This window comes from Ambystoma mexicanum, chromosome 1q (assembly GCF_040938575.1).
Source record: "Ambystoma mexicanum isolate Mex_15411 chromosome 1q, UKY_AmexF1_1, whole genome shotgun sequence".
NCBI lineage: Eukaryota > Metazoa > Chordata > Amphibia > Caudata > Ambystomatidae > Ambystoma > Ambystoma mexicanum.
In genome coordinates this window covers 414,249,073-414,267,303 of record NC_090922.1, presented here as the reverse complement: position 1 = coordinate 414,267,303, position 18,231 = coordinate 414,249,073, and positions in this window count along the sequence as shown.

Below are 18,231 nucleotides of genomic sequence, written 5' to 3'. Positions count from 1 at the left end.
ATGCACCCATAGCCATAGAAGTGCCTCTGATGCCATTATAAACCAAGTCTGAGGGCATATCTAAATGTTTCTGCATGTCTGCTAAAATCAGGGGCACAATCTATCCCATCTTTTAAAGATTTGAGAAGTTTCTTAAAGTCAGAGAGAATCGTTTCGGCTATGTAGGACCCATATACATTGGCCTTATGAGCCTAATGAGCTCCTGCATGGGTCTTCTTTAGGGGTGCATTTGGCTTACTGCCCACGTGATATCTCACATCTGCTTACTCTGATATGATGCGGGATGGCCCCACTAGACTAGCTAGGATATCATCACCTTTAACAGCATCTGGGAGGAAGGACTCCCTTCTGTTCAAGGGGTTACATTTAGTCATAAAGCAAGGCATTGTGATGTGTTTGGGTTCTAGTCATTCCTTCAAAATGCTGCCTAAGAGAAGAAGGCCCATTTTAGGATTGTGTTGTGTGACAGGATCCGGGGCTTGACACTGTCAGGGGGAAACAGGGAACCTTCACAACATGAGCTAAGTGTCCTACATGGGCATATACCAGAGTGGCCCCTATTCCAGAGGTGGGGTAACTGTACTTAGAATTGGGAGGACCTCAGTCCCTGGACCCCTTATATGTGCCTTGATTGTTGATGCTGGTACCACTGTTGTTCACCCAATGCCTTGCACCCTCAATTCTCGACTGAGTTCTCTGTGCTTTTTTTTGGAACCATCATGAAATGCAGTACCAGGAGAGACCAGCAGACAGCTGAAGAAATTCAACGGCACCAACACAGATACAGACACCCCGGCACCTGTGAAACAAAGACGAGAAGAACATTAATCACCACAGCTAAGAGTGAGCAGAACGCCAAACTGAAATCCAAAAGAGACTATTGTTTGAAATGGCCCACACAGAAAGGGGGTAGAGCTAAGGGGTTAGGATGAAATTACCTAACCCGAAATTACCGACCTCACCAAAAGACCTAAATCACACACCACAAAAAGTTCTAACTACCAAAAGTTCGAACTTTGCGTGGTATGTGTTTAGGTATTTTGGTGGGATCAGTCTGAAATAAACATTTTTTAAAAAAGCTGCTGCGGCTGCAGGGGTGTCCCCAGTGTTGTATTGTTATTACATAGTGGAATGTAGAATGTAATAGGTTACAGAATGAGAATTTGTGAGATAAAACAATGGCGACGAGGATAAACACAGTACTGAAGAAGAAGTGACAGTTGCCACGTCGAAACGGGAGTGAAAGGAAACATAACGTTATAAGTGTACTGAGGAAGATCGAGAAACTGGAAAAAAAGAAGCAACAGACAAGTGCACACAAATGGTAGGCCACAAAGAATGTTTTTTTTTCATATATCTGAGCAAATATGATATAGGCGGCATATAAGCGTCATTAAACAAACAAAGTATAGCCAGCATCAAAGCGCGCGAGGACATAACAGTGCAACAAACCGTCATTTAGATAAGTCAAGACGGCCCGTGTAGAATGAGGCACAGCACGAGCGTGGGCCAGAGCACGGACTGCAGCATGATCACTAAGCAGTAGATGAAAGCGTTTTGAAATATACAAAGTGAAAACAATAAACGATAATATTAAAGGAAGTGAAATCCCTTTTAAAATGAAACTCACGGTGCTGAATAATACGGATGTAAACAGGAGGACACATATTAGAGGAAAGAACCTGCGGATGTGAAACAACGTGCCACCATCTTAGATAACACTGCTATTATTACTTATCACTATAGCAACCCGGCACCGGAGGATTAAAATAAGGAGGAAATAGAAGCATAACAGCGCCGCACTGCAAACAACAAATGTGATATTATGGGATACAGTGCACGGCAGCAAATTAAAACAACAGCACAACTACTGTGACTTAAGGTGGCATTATGTAAACATCATATGAATAAAGCTGCAAACAAACAGGATAGAATAATAGAAAAACTAGTAGCACCAAGAAGCAAGCAAGGGACATTATACAAAGACAACAAAATTAACAAAGGTAAACATACATAATAGTACATAAGAAAAAAAATGTCTTCTGACAACGCAAGTGCAAGTGGAGACACAAATAGTACTGCCCCACAGGTCACATCAGGAATGCCAGTTATCTCAACAGACCCATCTAACTTTTTGAGAAAACCAACACCATTCAACTTAGAACCGCAGGATAATCAGGGACAGAGATGGCAATAATGGCTAGATGATTTCAAAGAATTTTTGAGAGCAGTAGGAAATCAGAATGCTGTCAATAAATTAGATATTTTCACTAATTTAGTAGGAAGAGAAATGAAAAGTGTTATTAAAACGATACCTCCAGAGGAAAAAGCAACCTATCAACTACTGATATTAGCAATAAATGCAAGAATCATTGTACCACCAAATCGAGATTATGGGCCTCATTACAAATTAAGCGGTCCGGAAATAACGGTGGCAGTAAACCCGCCGCCACCGTTGTTTCCGGACTGCCTGATCCCGACTCCTGCAGGCGGGAGGTGATGTTCCCGCCAGGTTTTACCTGGCGGATTTAACACCGCCCGCCTGCAGGCGGCCGAGGAAACACCGGCAGCATCACAAGATGCTGCCGGTGTTTCCATAATCCCCATTCCCATTGAGTCCCATAAGACTCAATGGGAATGGGGATTAACACCATTCCGCCTCCGTGATTCCCGGGAAACCGGGGTTGTAATACCCCGGTAATTCCGGGAATCACGGAGGCAGAATGGTAATATGAGCCCGGCGGTAACCAGGCGGTTTTACCACCTCGGTTACCGCCGGATTCGTAATGAGGCCCCATGAGCGTTACATCTTTAATCAATGCACTCAAAGCTCAAATGAGACAATTGCATACTTTGCCCTACGTCTACAACGAAAAGCAATTCATTGTGATGTTTTACATTTCAATGATGATGAAGCAATAAGACTGAGAATTATTGAAGGGTGTCTGTCGTCACAGTTTAGAAAACATTTACTAAAAAAGTCCCTTCCACTAAAAGAAATACTTGAGTTGAAACAAATTTATGAAAGAGTGGATACACAGGCAGCCAATATAGAAAATCCCAAAGGACTTGATACCATCGCTATTATAAACCAAAGACAAAACATGCAATGGCAAAGGAGAATCCCAAATGAATCGTATTGGAACAACAATCGTAAAGCTGGTGGAGAAAGACAGTGTTACAGATGTGGGTTTGAATTTCCACACAGAGGTCAGTGTCCAGAATTAGGTCATATGTGTCTACGATGTGGGCAGGAAAATCATTTTCAAAACATGTGCAGAGAAAAGCTGCCATGGACTCCCGTACAAAAAGCAAATGTGCAAATAAATCCAGCTAGGAGATATGAAAACCAAAGACAATTTAATACAAAAACATACATAGAAAGGCCAAGTGGAAATATAAGACCAAATTCAAGTCAACCAGAATTCCGACCGGGATTTGTAAGAACAATGGATGCTCTGGAGATTGATGAAAGCAAACAGGTAGGTCAATCTGAACAAATGCCTGTGTCAAAGATGAGTAATGATCAAGAATATACAAAAGAAGTATACAATAATCCTTATGAAAATAGAAGGCAGAGAAAACATGAACAATGAATACTCGGATTATGACATGTACAACAAAGAGTATGTAAGGCTAGTATGTGACATATCAGATGGAAACAAAGCCATAAAAGTAACCATGAGTCTAGGAAATCAGAATTTACCATTCTTGGTGGATACTGGTGCCACAGTAAATGTAATGAGCAACAAAATATAAGGGAAAATAGCACAGTTGTATCCTTTAACACCATCAAAAGCTAACATATTTCAGTGGGGGGGGGGAGATAAGACCACTGATTGTAAAAGGATAATTCATGTGTGATTTGATACATAAAGGTGCTCATATACCTGTGGAAATGTTTGTCATAGACAGTCCTGTCGAAGGGAGATGTCTCATAAGTTGCAAGACTGCGACAAGCCTAAAAATCATCAATGTAAACTGCAACAAATACGAAATGATAAAGGGCATGCCGTCACAAAGACAAGAAATACAGACTATAACAGAAAATACTATGAACATAGAAATGCTTAAAGGAAAATGTCCCAATCTGTTCAAAGGAGTGGGGAAGTTGAAATGAGATGCGATACATCTCCACATTGACTCACAGGTTCAGCCGGTTCCACGACATCCAACGAGAATAGGGTTCCACCTTCAGGAGAAAGTGTCTAAGGAACTAAAACAACTAATTGACAGTGACATGATTGAAAAAGTGGAAAGTGGTCCCACACCATGGCTTTCACCATTGGTAGTGGTTCCAAAGGCAGACGGACGCATACATTTATATGTAGACATGAGAATCCCAAATGTGGCTATACAAAGAGAAAGCCATCCGGGACCTAGCATTGAAGACATGATCATTAGATTAAATCGAGCAACCAGATTTACAAAACTGGATCTAAATCAAGGATACCACCAGTTAGAAATTGATCCTAAATCCAGATACATAACAACATTTACAACTCATGAGGGTCTATACAGATATAATCAGCTGAGCTTTGGAATATCATCGGCTGCTGAAATATTCCAAGAAGCAATTAGGAAGGTCATCACACCTGTAAAAAATGCATTTAATTACAGTGACGACATACTAGTGTACGGTGCTACTTAAAAGCAACATGATGAAGCACTAGAGGAAGTATGCATGGCGTTACAAAATAGTGGTCTGACTTTGAATGAAGGCAAATGTAAAGTAAATAAACAAAGTTTATGTTTTTTTGGACATATATTCTCAGAAAAGGGAATAAGAGCAGATTCAAGCAAAGAAAATACCAATTTTGATCTAGCACCACCAAAGGATATAACTGAATTGAGGTCATTTTTGGGAATTACAGGTTATTGTGCTCGCTACGTGCCTGAATTTGCAACATTAACAGACCCTTTACGGCAATTGTTGAAGAAAGAAACAACATTCATATGGGATGAAAGGTGTAAAGAAAGTTTTGAACTAATAAAAAAAGAACTTGTTAATAGCTGACAAATGGCTTACTATAACCCGGAATGGGAAACAGATCATTGTGGATGCAAGTCATGTAGGACTAGGAGCAATTCTAGCACAGTTTGAACCAAAATGTCATTATAATCTATTCTAGTAGGGCGTTAAATAAAATTGAACAAGCATACTCACAGGCAGAAAGGGAAAGCTTAGCAGCTGTTTGGGCATGTGAGAAGTTCCATCATTTCATAATTGGAAGGCCATTTACACTTATTACAGATCATCAGACCCTGATATTACTATTTGGAAATCCAAGAGTTGAAATGCCTCCGAGAATTGAAAGGTGGGGAATATGCTTACAAGAGTATGATTATGTCATCGTGCACAAACCTGGGAAAGAGGCGAATCCAGCTGATTATTTATCTTGACATCCAACAAATGAAACTGATGATAGAATGCAGATGGAGGCCAAAAGTTATGTGTCATATTTATCTGCTAGTGCCCTACCCCCGACAATATCGAGAACAATCTTTGCCGAAAGAAGTAAGACTGATCCAACAATTCAAATGGCCATGCGTTTAACCATGTCTGGTCAATGGAAAAGAATGCTGAAAGAACAAGAAGTGGTAAGAGGGTAGACATGAAGGAGTTACAGAGACTGGCGAGAATCAGTGGAGAATTGGCATCAACAGATGATGGTATGCTTCTGAGGGGAAATAGGTTGGTGGCACCCAAAAGTTTGAGAAGAACATTGGTGATGCTAGCACATGAAGGTCATAGAGGAATAACAAATACGAAGAAAATATTAAGGAATCAAATATTGTTTTGCATGTCAAGTATCTGCATCTGATAACACTGCTGGGCCGCTTCAAATTGTTCCATTGCCAGATGCATCTTGGAACAGAGTATCTATGGATTTCTATGGACCTTTGGAAGAAGGGGGATATCTATTAGTAAAATTAGATGAATATTCCGAATTCCCACTGGTAAAGCATGTGTTGTCAACAGCCTTCCGTCATGTTGTTGGAATTCTAGATGAGGTATTTAGTGAATGGGGAATTCCCAAAACTGTTAAAACAGATAATGGCCCTCCATTTCAAGGACATCAATTTGAGAGGTTTGCAGCATACTTAGGATTTCAAAATGACCTCTTTTTCTATGATTAGGATTTAAACATCAAAGGAGTACTCCATTGTGGCCACAAGCCAATGGAATGGTTGAAAAAGTCATGCTTAATCTGAAAAGAACGAGACAAAGAGCTGTGGTGGACAACATGTCAATGACTCAAGCTGTGTCACAGATGCTTAGGAGTTACCGAAATACTCTGCATGAGATGACTGGATACTCACCGTCTGAGCTAATGATTCGACATAAACCTCAAACTCGTATCCTGCATTTGACTGAAAATACATTGGAATAAGATGAAGAAATAAGGAAATGAGATGAAATAAAGAGGAAGAGGATTAAAGAATGGACTGATTACAAAAGGAGAGCAAAAGACAATAAAATTGAATAGGAGAAAATGTACTAGTGCGGCAAAGGGTGCGTTCCAAATTGGGCTCAAGGTATAAGCCGATAATTTGGAAAGTGAAAAGAGTGAAGGGACCCATGGTCACTGCTGTTGTTGATGAGGACAATCGTGAAGTCACAAGGAATGCTTCATTCTTTAAGAGGATGTTTCAGGAAAACTTTGGTGATGGTACTGAGAATGAAACAGAGGATGGTCCTATGGATGAAGTAATTGACATTTCAATGTGGGATGATGACATCCCTATGAACTCAGGAGACATTCAAGACAGTAGAGAAGTAACTGGACATGTGGGTAGTGATGAACATAATGGTGGTGGTTTGGGATCTGATGCGGTTGTATCGCATTCCGATGATTTGGGATGTGAAGGAGGACCTGATTTGGGAAATGTACAGGTAAGGGGTCACCCTCATCGAGTGGTGCATAAACCTGATTGTCTAATTGAACAAATGTAGATTTGAATTCATCAACCTGTAAGTACTAGTTAAATAATATTGTATAAAGGGCTGATACGTGGTTAATAGGTTTAAATAGTGTACAGGGGTGATAAGTTGAATGATAAGTAAGTGGGGATTGCTTTATTGTTATTACATAGTGGAATGTAGAATGTAATAGGTCACAGATGGAATGGTAGAAGGGTTTGGAGGAATATGGAATGTATACAAGTCAGTTAGATGTTGATGATTAAAAGGCACCATTTACTTGTGGATGACTTCCTTTATTATTGAGAATTTATGAGAAAAAACACCCCGCAACACCCCGTTCACTAGACTGTACAGTATAGTGATGGGGGTTGCGGGGAACACCCGCTCAGCACTCCTGACCCGCGGACGAATCACGTACATCCAAGCTAAGAGGGGTTTATGTAGTGGTGCATTGTGGTGACCCAACCGTAGGGGAAAAGACAGGTTTGGATTGGAGTCCAGAGTCACATGGAATACGGACCTAATGGAGAGAGGAAGAAATGACAGAAACAGGAAGTCACAATTATAAAAGACCCATAGGAGCAAGACAAAGTGAAATGTGTTTGGGTGAGAGCAGGATGTATGAAGGTGGGTTGAGAGATCAAGCGAAGGATGGAAGGTGGAGCAGAGTGATAAAGAGTCTGTGGAGAAGCTCGATTGGAGTGCAGGTGGGGTACTATGTGTGAAATATAGCGGTACCAAGTGGAAAGAGTGTATCTTTGATTATGAGATCATATGTGAGAGTGAGTAGTAGTAGAGAAGAGTGCCCCGGGTAGTAGAGGGGCAGGGAGAAAGTAGACAGAGATAGAGAGAAAGAGAGGAATGAAATAAAGGAGAAGAGAAAGAGTGAAGGAGAGGGATTTGTAGAGGGAAATGCTGGAGGTAGGAGGAAGTAGTCGATCGATTAGTGAGGTGATAGAGATAGAAAGCGAGGTGTGTGAGATTACTGGAAGGATAGTAGTGGAGGGGGGTAGGAAGAGCCAGTGAGAGAGAGAGAGAGAGAGAGAGAGAAGAGAGGAGGCATAATGAGAGAGGTAGAGAGAGGATAGGGAGTAGGAAGGATGGAGGTAATAGGAGGTGAGAAGAGATGGTGCGAGGGATGGAAGCAGAGAAAAGAAGGGAAAAGTAGTAAATGGAGTGGGAGGGAGAGAAAGAAAGGGGGAGTGTTTGAGAAAAATACAAGCACCAGTTTGAATATCTCTGATAATATCCTGGTGAGAGTACAAAAGTAGGGTACCCTTCGGAAGCGCTGGAGGGAGAAAGATAGATAAGGCCCTGGCCTTTAGGCCATCCATGACAGATCATCATAAGGCGCATTCTAAAGAATTGTCAAAATAAAAACCTCTGAACCATCTATTGGACTCTTGAGTTTTTTAAGGCCATCTGTGACAGTATGTATTGCAGGACTTTTGGATCTGAAGAATCCCCTGGGGACGCAGGCTCTGAAAATTCCATGCTCTCCCACACGTGTGCCAGCACTACCTCTAATTTTTCCCTACACAAGTATTTTCCCATGGTATATTACTCTTCATCTGAAGCAGAGGGCAACTCTGAAGAGGAGGAAGTGGAGTCATCAGGAGATGAGGAATATGGTGATGATGAAGCATGAGAGGGGCACATGTTCTTCTTCTTGCCTTAATGTTCTTGCGTGGCCTTATTCACAATGTCCTTTATCTCATTCTGGGATAAGAAAAACCTTCATTACAAATCATCCTCTTGTCATACTTCCCTTTCTTATGCCCTTTTTTTCTTTATGCTGGAGGACTCAGACTTCAAATCCTCCATATGCCTTAAATTCTCCTTTCTCTTTCCAATTATAATGAGGCTTCATGATGCAAACCCAGCATGAGTCTGAATGCAGCTTTGCTTAACTTTTGAAGGCCAGTAGCAGTGTGGCTGGAGGCTGCGCTTTCTACTGCAGAAGAAGCAGAAACCGGTAACCATAGTAAACTCTTGACTGCCACGTCTCCTTTCTACTCTTAGGCCACGCCTGTCACCTGGATTGGCAACAGTTAAACTACATTTAACTCCAACAGCATGTCTCTCATTGGTCTCTCCTTCGTCCTGTGTCATTGCTCCCCAAAACCCTGCTCTGGAGCGATCAGCATGCCTATTTCTGTCCAGAGGATAGGAAAGTCTTTAACAAAGGATTATGGGTAACTGGAGGTATCAAGGAAGGGCAGGGTCCAGACAGAGACAAAAAAGAAAATAGTTCCTGTTATTTAGGCCAGGACTCAAAGGAAAGTACCAGGATGCGGAAAATGGACAGGCATATAAAGTATTTTTTGGTTCAACGATGCTGAACCCACACGGCTGAACTTTGGAAGTGGCCTGGTGTGGAATTATGTATTATTTTGGCATAGTATCCATCGGGGTAAGAAACTGGATCTGTTTTTTAGTCATTTCCTCATGCCTCTTCTCTCTACCCCCTGTACTGCTGGGACATGGAGACACTGTACAGGTTGGGAAAGGGATTTGGGAGTGAGAGGGCAGGACAGGTATAAACAACATAAGCTTGAAGATAGCTGTGTACATGTATGTATCCCACCTTGTTTTTTCAAATAATATAGATAACTGAAGCTTTGCTCTTGTCTATCTAATAGCAGTGGGACTCCTGCTGTGATTTTTGCTACCATTGTGGTTGGACACAACTGCATTTCTGTGCTCCGGAATGACCCAGGCCTTGGTTTTGCAGCCTTGAGTCTCGCCACTGTTTAATTAGCGGTTTCTGCGTTGTTTCCTCATCAGGTTCCTCCAGTCGGGGGCGGGCAACTGAGTTCCTCCGCTGCCAGACTGTGCCCCCTCTCACCACGTCTGGCAGTTCCACAATCAGAGGCACCCACTGGCGTGCCAGAAACACCTCCACTACCCCATTCAGACCTCACCCTTACATGCCACCTCCACCAACCCAACCTAGCACCAACAAGAGGACACAATGATAAGCCTATGGCCTACCAGAAACCTCAGATCAGGTGCAGCACTACTTGTTATTCCGTTGGCAAATTCAACCAGAAAAGGGGGCTCCTCTTTCTCAGTCCAAACACCCACCTTTCTGGAACTCAGTTCCATTTTCCATCCGCCACATAGAGGATCAACTCACCTTCAGGAAGGTTCTCAAACCCTTTCCTTCAGCATCCTCACAGACTTAGTACATCTCCTGGGTGAAACTTTACCTCCCCCTGACAGGAATGCGGGGGCACCTGAGCAGTCGACAACATGGGACTTAGCCCACGACAGAATGCATCTTAGTCAGGCCATATTATAAACTCCACAAAACGACATCTAACTAGGTGTCAGTCTTGCTTCACTGGAACGTCAAGCACGCCATCACAATGGAACATAGCTGTATAACGCCAAGGGCACGGCCCACCCAACTCCATGCATCTCCAATAAACACTGCTCGACTTTACCCACCCAAACACACATCTCCACCTCCAATAGAATACAGCTGAGTCCCACGAAGGAATTCGGTCTAGCTGTTCACATAATCAGTCTCCTTGATTCTCCTCCCCTGACAATCTGTCATGGCACCCATCCTCTCATCTGATATCTGTGGGCTGCTATTAGGGACCTAGCCACTCCCTACAAACGTCTGTGCTGGCTAAACATGCTCACACGTACTTTAGAAAACCTTCCTTCACACCTCTTATCTCGGACTATGGCCCTCCGAAGGACATTCATCCCCACAGTGCTTCGAGGCCATACCAATGGCAGCAGGCGATATACAAACTCAGCAGTGACATGTCTTCATTGTTGATAGTTACCTATTTACAATTATAGAATGTGCGTAAGAATGTCTACCGCCTGGCACGGGAACTAATTTCGCACTCTGCACAATGCACGGACTGTTATATAGTGATTTTTTGAAAATATAAGGTTACAGTGCATCAAGTGGCCTACTGTTGCTGCATCTATTTAGCTTACGACCTGACTTCAGTAGAAAAACCATTAAGGAACGATATTCATTTAGGTGAACTATTGACTTTCTCCTCAAAGGAAAAACACCATTGTGGGCTTAGTAAAGAATTTAATGCGATGCATATCTGCGGGAAGTAAGCCTTACATCAAAAAGTAACTACCAGCAGCTGGGTCCAATATGGGATTTGACACTGTTCTCTGTAAGCTCTTTACCAAATGTGTGCTGTTTTAGAAAAGAAAAAAGCCACATGCACGCCTCCTCGTCCTGATCCCTTCCTGGAAAGAGAAATACCTTTAATCTTAAATATGACATTGCCATGCGTATTTTAAATGAACTGATTTAATATGAAAGGTCTTATTTCCTGGTTTTGATTAAGATCCACTCTCCATGTCAGAGTGGTGCCGGAAGTAACAAACCATTGCAGATCCTGTTCTTCATTAAAACAGGCAGGATATCAAAGCGAAATGCGAAAGGGCCATATATGTTGGGGGATTTTAAGACTCAGCTGTAATCTGTACCATGCAAGCGACATAATGAGAAGTGAAAATGAATGGAAATATTTCCTGTATAACCTGATTTTGACCCAACTTCCTTTGTAACCATCACAGCCCCCACCCAATAAAAACGATTTAAAAAGAGTGATGACTACCTATAGTTAAAATAGGTAAGGGTATGCTAGTCTAGGCGCCAGCGGTTGCGAACAAATCTACTTTAAGGTAAGCTCTTCAGCAGCCGTCACTCAGGTACTAATCGTTGAAGGTAGATACGGGTCTGCTGTTAAATGAAAACAACAGATTGAAAGACGCCATTTTCTCTGCTCTGTTGACGCTTAAAGGGCAAGACGGCAGCTTAACAGATTCAATCGCTGCTGTACTATGATTGAAGCATTTGAATTGAAGTGCTACTGGTTGTGTACATTGATGAATCGCCTTGGCAAGGAAGGATTTCAGTTCATTTCCAGCTATTTGGCCAAGTACGCCTTGGAATTTTTTATTCTCCAAGCTATCCCAGTAAAACCACGAGACATTTGATATTCTATGTTTCCACCCAGGCGTGACAGCTAACGCGAGCTAGGATTGTATAATGCTGCTCACAATCGTGTTTTTCCTAATTTTGATAGAACCATTCTGCACGCACACATCTCATATGACAACTTATGATTGGCAAGATGTTGTTACCAGAAGGAGAAATAGTAGAAAATTGGCAGTATTCATTCACCCTGTGGTATTTTTGAGCGGAAAAGCAAATTCCTTTAACTTTCTTCGCTATTCAGGCGACTGGTTTAACATTCATATGTGCATTTTGAGGGAACATGTTTCCTTGGCATGTTATCCAATTATAAATTGCAGTTGACTGGACATGGTTTCTTGTGTGTCCACTTCTTGGCATACAAGATCTCTTGAACAGCTGTGCAGAAGACACCAGTTGATTCCATTTAGATCTCTGAAGTGATTAATCAGGGCCTTTGTTAGTATGAGATAAAAAGGAAACACGTGGCATATTTAATATCTCCGAATTTTAAAATACCACCTAATCACGAGTTGGCATTGCATGCCATATTCACCCTACTGGATATATACAAGGTATTGCACGGGTGAAAAACTCAAATGTAATCCATGCAGACTATCAATATACCCCATGCACCAAATATCTTATGTAATTCCAACTCATGAATAGGTGCTATTTTAAAAATAAGTGGCATTTTGAACGCTGTATGTTTTTTTCATTACCACCATGTTCATAATGAGGCTGTTGGTGTCTAAGCGTTCCCACATATTCATGTTGATATTTTTATTTAAACGATAGAATGTCCCTTGTTTTTTCACATTAAACACATAGAGGGTCATTTTTGATTGAGTGGAAAGCAAAGTGAGAGATTTACATTTTAATTTTTCACTCCATCTCATTTTTGAATATTTCCAAGACGCTGGAGCGCGGCAAAGCAGAGTTTGCATCGCCGCTTTGCTTTTCTCCTCCGTCTCGAGAGAGCACCCGGTTTTGCACCTACATGATACTTTAACGCAGGCGTTAAAGCAAAGAATTCCAATGGAGTATGGCTCACATTTACTTACACCTGGTCGCAGTGGCGTAACACAAAATGTGTGGGCCCCCTGCGAGCCATGCTGAGGGGGCCCCCCCAACTCGGCAACAAATCACGGGTCGTGCCACACTCTGGGCCGGCCTAGATGTCACGCTTGCGCAATATACACGAACGTGCTGCTGAAGGGGTATGCCACACACTGCACTAGGAGAAAGATATAAATATGTATTTTAATGCAATATACAGCACACTTTCTGAGAAAAATTGACTATAAAGCCACAGTGTTTGCAATTGTTTTGTAGGGTAACACTGTTCCAATACATGTAAGTCACCAACAGTGCACAGGAACATGAATGCTTTGTAATTAAAAATACCATGCCACAATGAAAACAGGTCCAACTGGCTGCACAATGTAGGCCAGTGTAGACACGTAATAACATTACAGTAAAGCATGCCAGGCCACATTTAGACATACCTAGAGTGGTTGCACCAAAATGCCAGTCAAAGCAATAACACTCATCAAGAAGAGAGCACACATTAAAGCCTGCATCTCCGCGGCCTCTACCAACACAGCCAAACTCTTTAAAATCTGCAAGGAACTGGTCAATCCTGTTGTGGTCTCTTCCTCTCTTGTTCCCTCCAAAGCCCTCTGTAGGGCTCTCCGCTAAATCTCAGGATATCCTGTCCTCTATCTCCTCTTCCTCTCACTCTTCCTCTCTTGGCCCCCATCGGCCATCTCTACCTCTCCCCCTCCATTTTCTTCTTTGTCTCTGACAACACCTGACAAGGTTTCTAGACAAGTCCGATCCATGAAAGCGTCGTCTAAACAGGTGCTCCCCTGCTCCTCCAGAACCATCAAGGACCATATTGACACCCTTGCTGCAGCCTTGGCCGATTTCTGTAATCACTCTTTAGCCACTGGAATGTTCCCCTTTCCCCTTAAGCACTCCGTTGTGCACCCACTCCTCAAGAAGCCATCTGCTGATCCTACCTGCCCGGAAAACTATTGCCCGATATCCATCACCCCTTTCTTGGGAAAACTCTTGGAAAAGCTTGCCATCTCCCAGCTTACTCTCTACACTGAATATGTTGGTTATCTCCATGACCAGCAGTCTGGCTTCAGAGCTGCCAGAGGCATTGAAACTTCTATCCTGAACACCCGTGAAGATCTGCTCTCTAACCTTGATTCCAGCATTCCTTCTATCCTCACCCTCCTTCTTTCCTCTGCTTTCAACACGGTCAACAACGCCATCCTGATCAATCGACTCTGTGAGAACCTGGGCATCACAGACCAGGCCCTGGAGTGACTGACCTCCTTCCTCTTGGATCGCCCCCGCCCTCCCAGGTCCAAACTGGTCCCAATCTCTCTGCCACCTCTCTCTGCCTGTGATGTTCCCCAGGGCTCTATACTCTCACCCTGGTTTTTCAACCTCCACTTGGCCCCTTTGGCCCACCTGATCTCTACCTTCTCCTCAAACTTTCAGTGTTATGTGGATGACTCAGCTTTCCTCAGGCTCCCCTCAGCCTCCTCTCCTATCTCGCTCATTCCTGGCAGTCTATCCGCGATTCAGGATTGGTGCGCCTCCAACGATCTCTCCCTTAATGCCAGTAAGACAGAGATCCTTCTCATTGGGACCTTGGCACCAGCTTTCCCTCTCTCGCTCTGGCCGTCCGCCTTGGGCCCTCTTCCTTCACCTTCCTGCGAGGCAAAAAGCTTGGTGTTATCTTCTATACCACTCTCTCTTTCTCTCCTCACATCTCGGATGTCACCAAGAAGTTCCACTACAATCTGCTCCTTCTCAAAGGGACTCTTCCCTTTCTCACTTTCCACCAGAAGCTCACTGTCTCCAGAGCCTTGGCTCTCTTTAGGCTGGACTGCTACAATAGCCTCTTTCTCATTCTGCCTTCCTCTACTCTCCGTCATCTGCAACTAATCCAGAACAAGACTGCAAGACTTATCATTGGCCTCAAACCCAGGGATCATATCTCTCCAGCCCTGAAATCTCTCCACTGACTCCCGGTGGCTGCAAAGATCAAGTTCAAGACCCTTTGCATTGTCCACAAGTCTTTCTGGGGTAGGGGCCCACACTACATCCAACGCTCTCTTCCAAAATACCTTCCTTCTCAAGCCCTTCGCTCAGCTACCTCCAACTCTCTAAGGGTTAGGTGCTTCTCCAGGCAGATAGTGGGGGTAGATCTCTCTCCTCTGCTGGTGCCTCCCTCTGGAATGGCCTCCCTGCACCTTCAAACTTGAGCCAGACCATCTGAAGTTTCGGAAGCAGCTCAAAACGTTCCTTTTCTCCTCTGCTTTCTCTCTCTTCCTCCCCTGCTGACCTACCTGTTTGCTGCTTTTCTGACCAGTTGCTTGCATACCCTCAGAGTCTGTATGAGTCCAGGCTCTTTCTTGATCGGTCCCCCTTACACTGTCTCCGTGCCTATCATGCACTTAGGGGCTGTAACTGTAACCCTGCAGCCCCTTGTTCTCCTTGCACTACCCATAGCTGCGTGTCATCAAAAGTGGGGCTCACCTGTGCTTCATGATCCGATTCGCCGGAGGAGAGGTCGGATCCGGAAAGAGTCGTTGCCGAGAGATCAGGCGTTCCTTTTTTTTTGTGAAGAGGTAAGGTCTGTTCCGGGAGCTCGCCACAATTGTCGTGCTGAGTAACAGTCACAGACAGAAATGACAATCCCCCTGTGCAGACCACAGAGGGGAAAAAGCCTGTGGCACAAAAAACCCCTATAGGTGGATTGGCAAGAAGGTGTGGAGGTGATGGCTTGTCCGATCCAGTAGAATGACTTGAATAAATCAGGTAAGTTGAAAAGTAACTTTTCTTTCTGCAATTCTGATCCTGAAGGCTGATGTGATGGAGGTCCAGCGGACGAAGAAGATACGAAACTCTGAAGGCAAGATGCAAACTGGGAATTGTGGTTCTGAAGAAAAAATGGAAGGCGGAAGAGTACCAGAAACAGGAAGATGAAACTTCGGTGGAAAAATAGAAGGAGAAAGGAAACCAAGGAAAATATCAGGGGGAAAAGATAGAAGGAGGTTAAGTTGGTTTAAGAAAGAGAGAATGGTACAAGCGCATAAGGTCACCGTACTAACGTGTAAAAAAGAAGCCCCTACAAGTGGGAAACTTATTACCCCCAGAATGAAGGCACCGAAACGGGAGCAAAGTGGTCAGGATACCTGGGAACTCCTGTAAGGAAGGTAAGGTAATCAAAGGGACTGAAAGAGGCGGAGTAAGAAAAGCGGCGAGCGCCGCGACTGAAAGTGAAAGTAAACAATGTCAGAAACCCTCGAATTACTGCATGCAGATAAAGGTAATAACAGTAGACAGATAGGCAGGAAGAAATGAGCTCTGGAAGGAACGCTACGGAGGGCTTTCAGGAAGAAACGAAGGAGGGCTGGAACTATGAGAGAACCAGAGAGCGGGGAAACCGCAACACAGTTGCAACGCACTGAGGGGGCGTGGTTTCCCTGCATTTAAAGGGGAAGAGATACATAGTTGCAGGGAGATAGAAACAGGACTAGCGGAGTTTCCACCGGGACCACATCTTCCATGAACCTCCTTTCATGACAGTATGTCCCCTTCTTGGGGCGACGAGCCCGGGTTTGCCTGGGTGAAGGGCATGGAACTGTCGTAGACATCTGGGGGCGGAGATTTTGGTTACGGGTTCCCAAGAGTCTTCCGCGTGAGAGTATCCTTTCCAATGAACCAAGTACTGTAGTCTACCTCTATGGTCACGAGAGTCCAGAATACGTTCCACCTCATAGACTTCTGGCTCCGGTTTCTTATTTTGCAACTTTAAGACCTTCCGATGGTGGGGATCCGGGAGATAGGTCTTTAACAAAGAGGAATGAAAGACTGGGTGAACTCTGCCTAGCTGAGAAGGCAGTCTCAGTCGAAAAGCCACCGGATTGATGCGGGCCGTGATGGGGAAGGGACCCAAAAATTTGGGGCTCAACTTGGAGGGATGAGTCCATCTAGGTAAGTATCTTGTTGATAGCCATACCTTATCTCCCACTTGCCATCCTGGAGTCTGAGTGCGGTGAGCATCTGCTTGGAGCTTATATCGGAGACGACTTTCCTGTAAATTAGTGATGGAATTCTTTTGTATCCTAGCAATATCATCCAGAAGAGAGTCCACCGAAGGTATAGAAGAACTGGGGATGTTACTCAAAGGGAAAGAACGAGGATGACGACCAAAAACACAGAAAAACGGCGACATCTTGATAGCAGAATGAACAGTGTTATTGTACGAAAATTCTGCCATGGGGAGGAGAGATGCCTAATTGTCCTGTTGTTCATTGGCGAAGCAACGCAGATATTGTTCCATGGTTGCGTTGAGTCGCTCCGTTTGGCCATTGGACTGAGGATGGTATCCGGAAGTAAGAGCTCGTTCTACTCCTAAAAGAGCACATAAAGTCTTCCAAAATGCTGAGGTAAATTGTGAACCTCTGTCTGACAGGATCGTTTCTGGTAGACCATGGAGACGTACCACATCTCTCAAAAACACTTGTGCAATCTCGGGAGCAGAGGGAATCCCCTTTAAGGGAGAAAAATGGCACATCTTGCTGAAACTGTCGATAGTGACCATGATCCCTGTGAATCCCTTTGACCTGGGAAGATCCACCACAAAATCAGTAGAGACATGAGACCATGGAGTCAAAGGTAGTCTTGGTTGATGTAACAAACCCGCCGGTTTAGATGTGGATCCCTTACTTCTGGCACAGATAGGGCAGGAATGTACATAAAGTTTGATGTCAGTAAGCATTTTCGGCCACCAGAACATCCGACTTATGAGTTCGGATGTGGCGGTGACACCCCTGTGTCCCGCTATCTTAGAATCGTGACCCCAATACAGGATTCGTGCTCGTAACCTAGCGTCTGGAATGAAAAGTCTCCCCTGGTAAAACCATAGATCTTCTTTGGTAGTTAATCGGCTTGATAGGCTTCTGGGAAGCGGAAGTAGGGCTTCTGGAGAGGCCTTCTTGACGTCTATCAAAAATTTTGAAATGACCTGTATAAAACGGACTCTGGGAAACAACACCTCGCCTTCAAAAGGTGGATTATTGAAGGTGTTGGGACTGCGAGATAAACTGTCGGCTAGGATATTCTTACTTCCTGGAAGGTATGTTATGTAAAAATCATATTGAGCAAAGAAGTATGCCCATCGGGCTTGGCGGGGATTCCTGCACTCCATGTTTTGAAGCACCTTGAGATTACTGTGATCGGTGCGTATCTCAAACTGATGTCTTGATCCTAGGAGAAGATGTCTCCATTCAGAGCAGGCTTGTTTAAT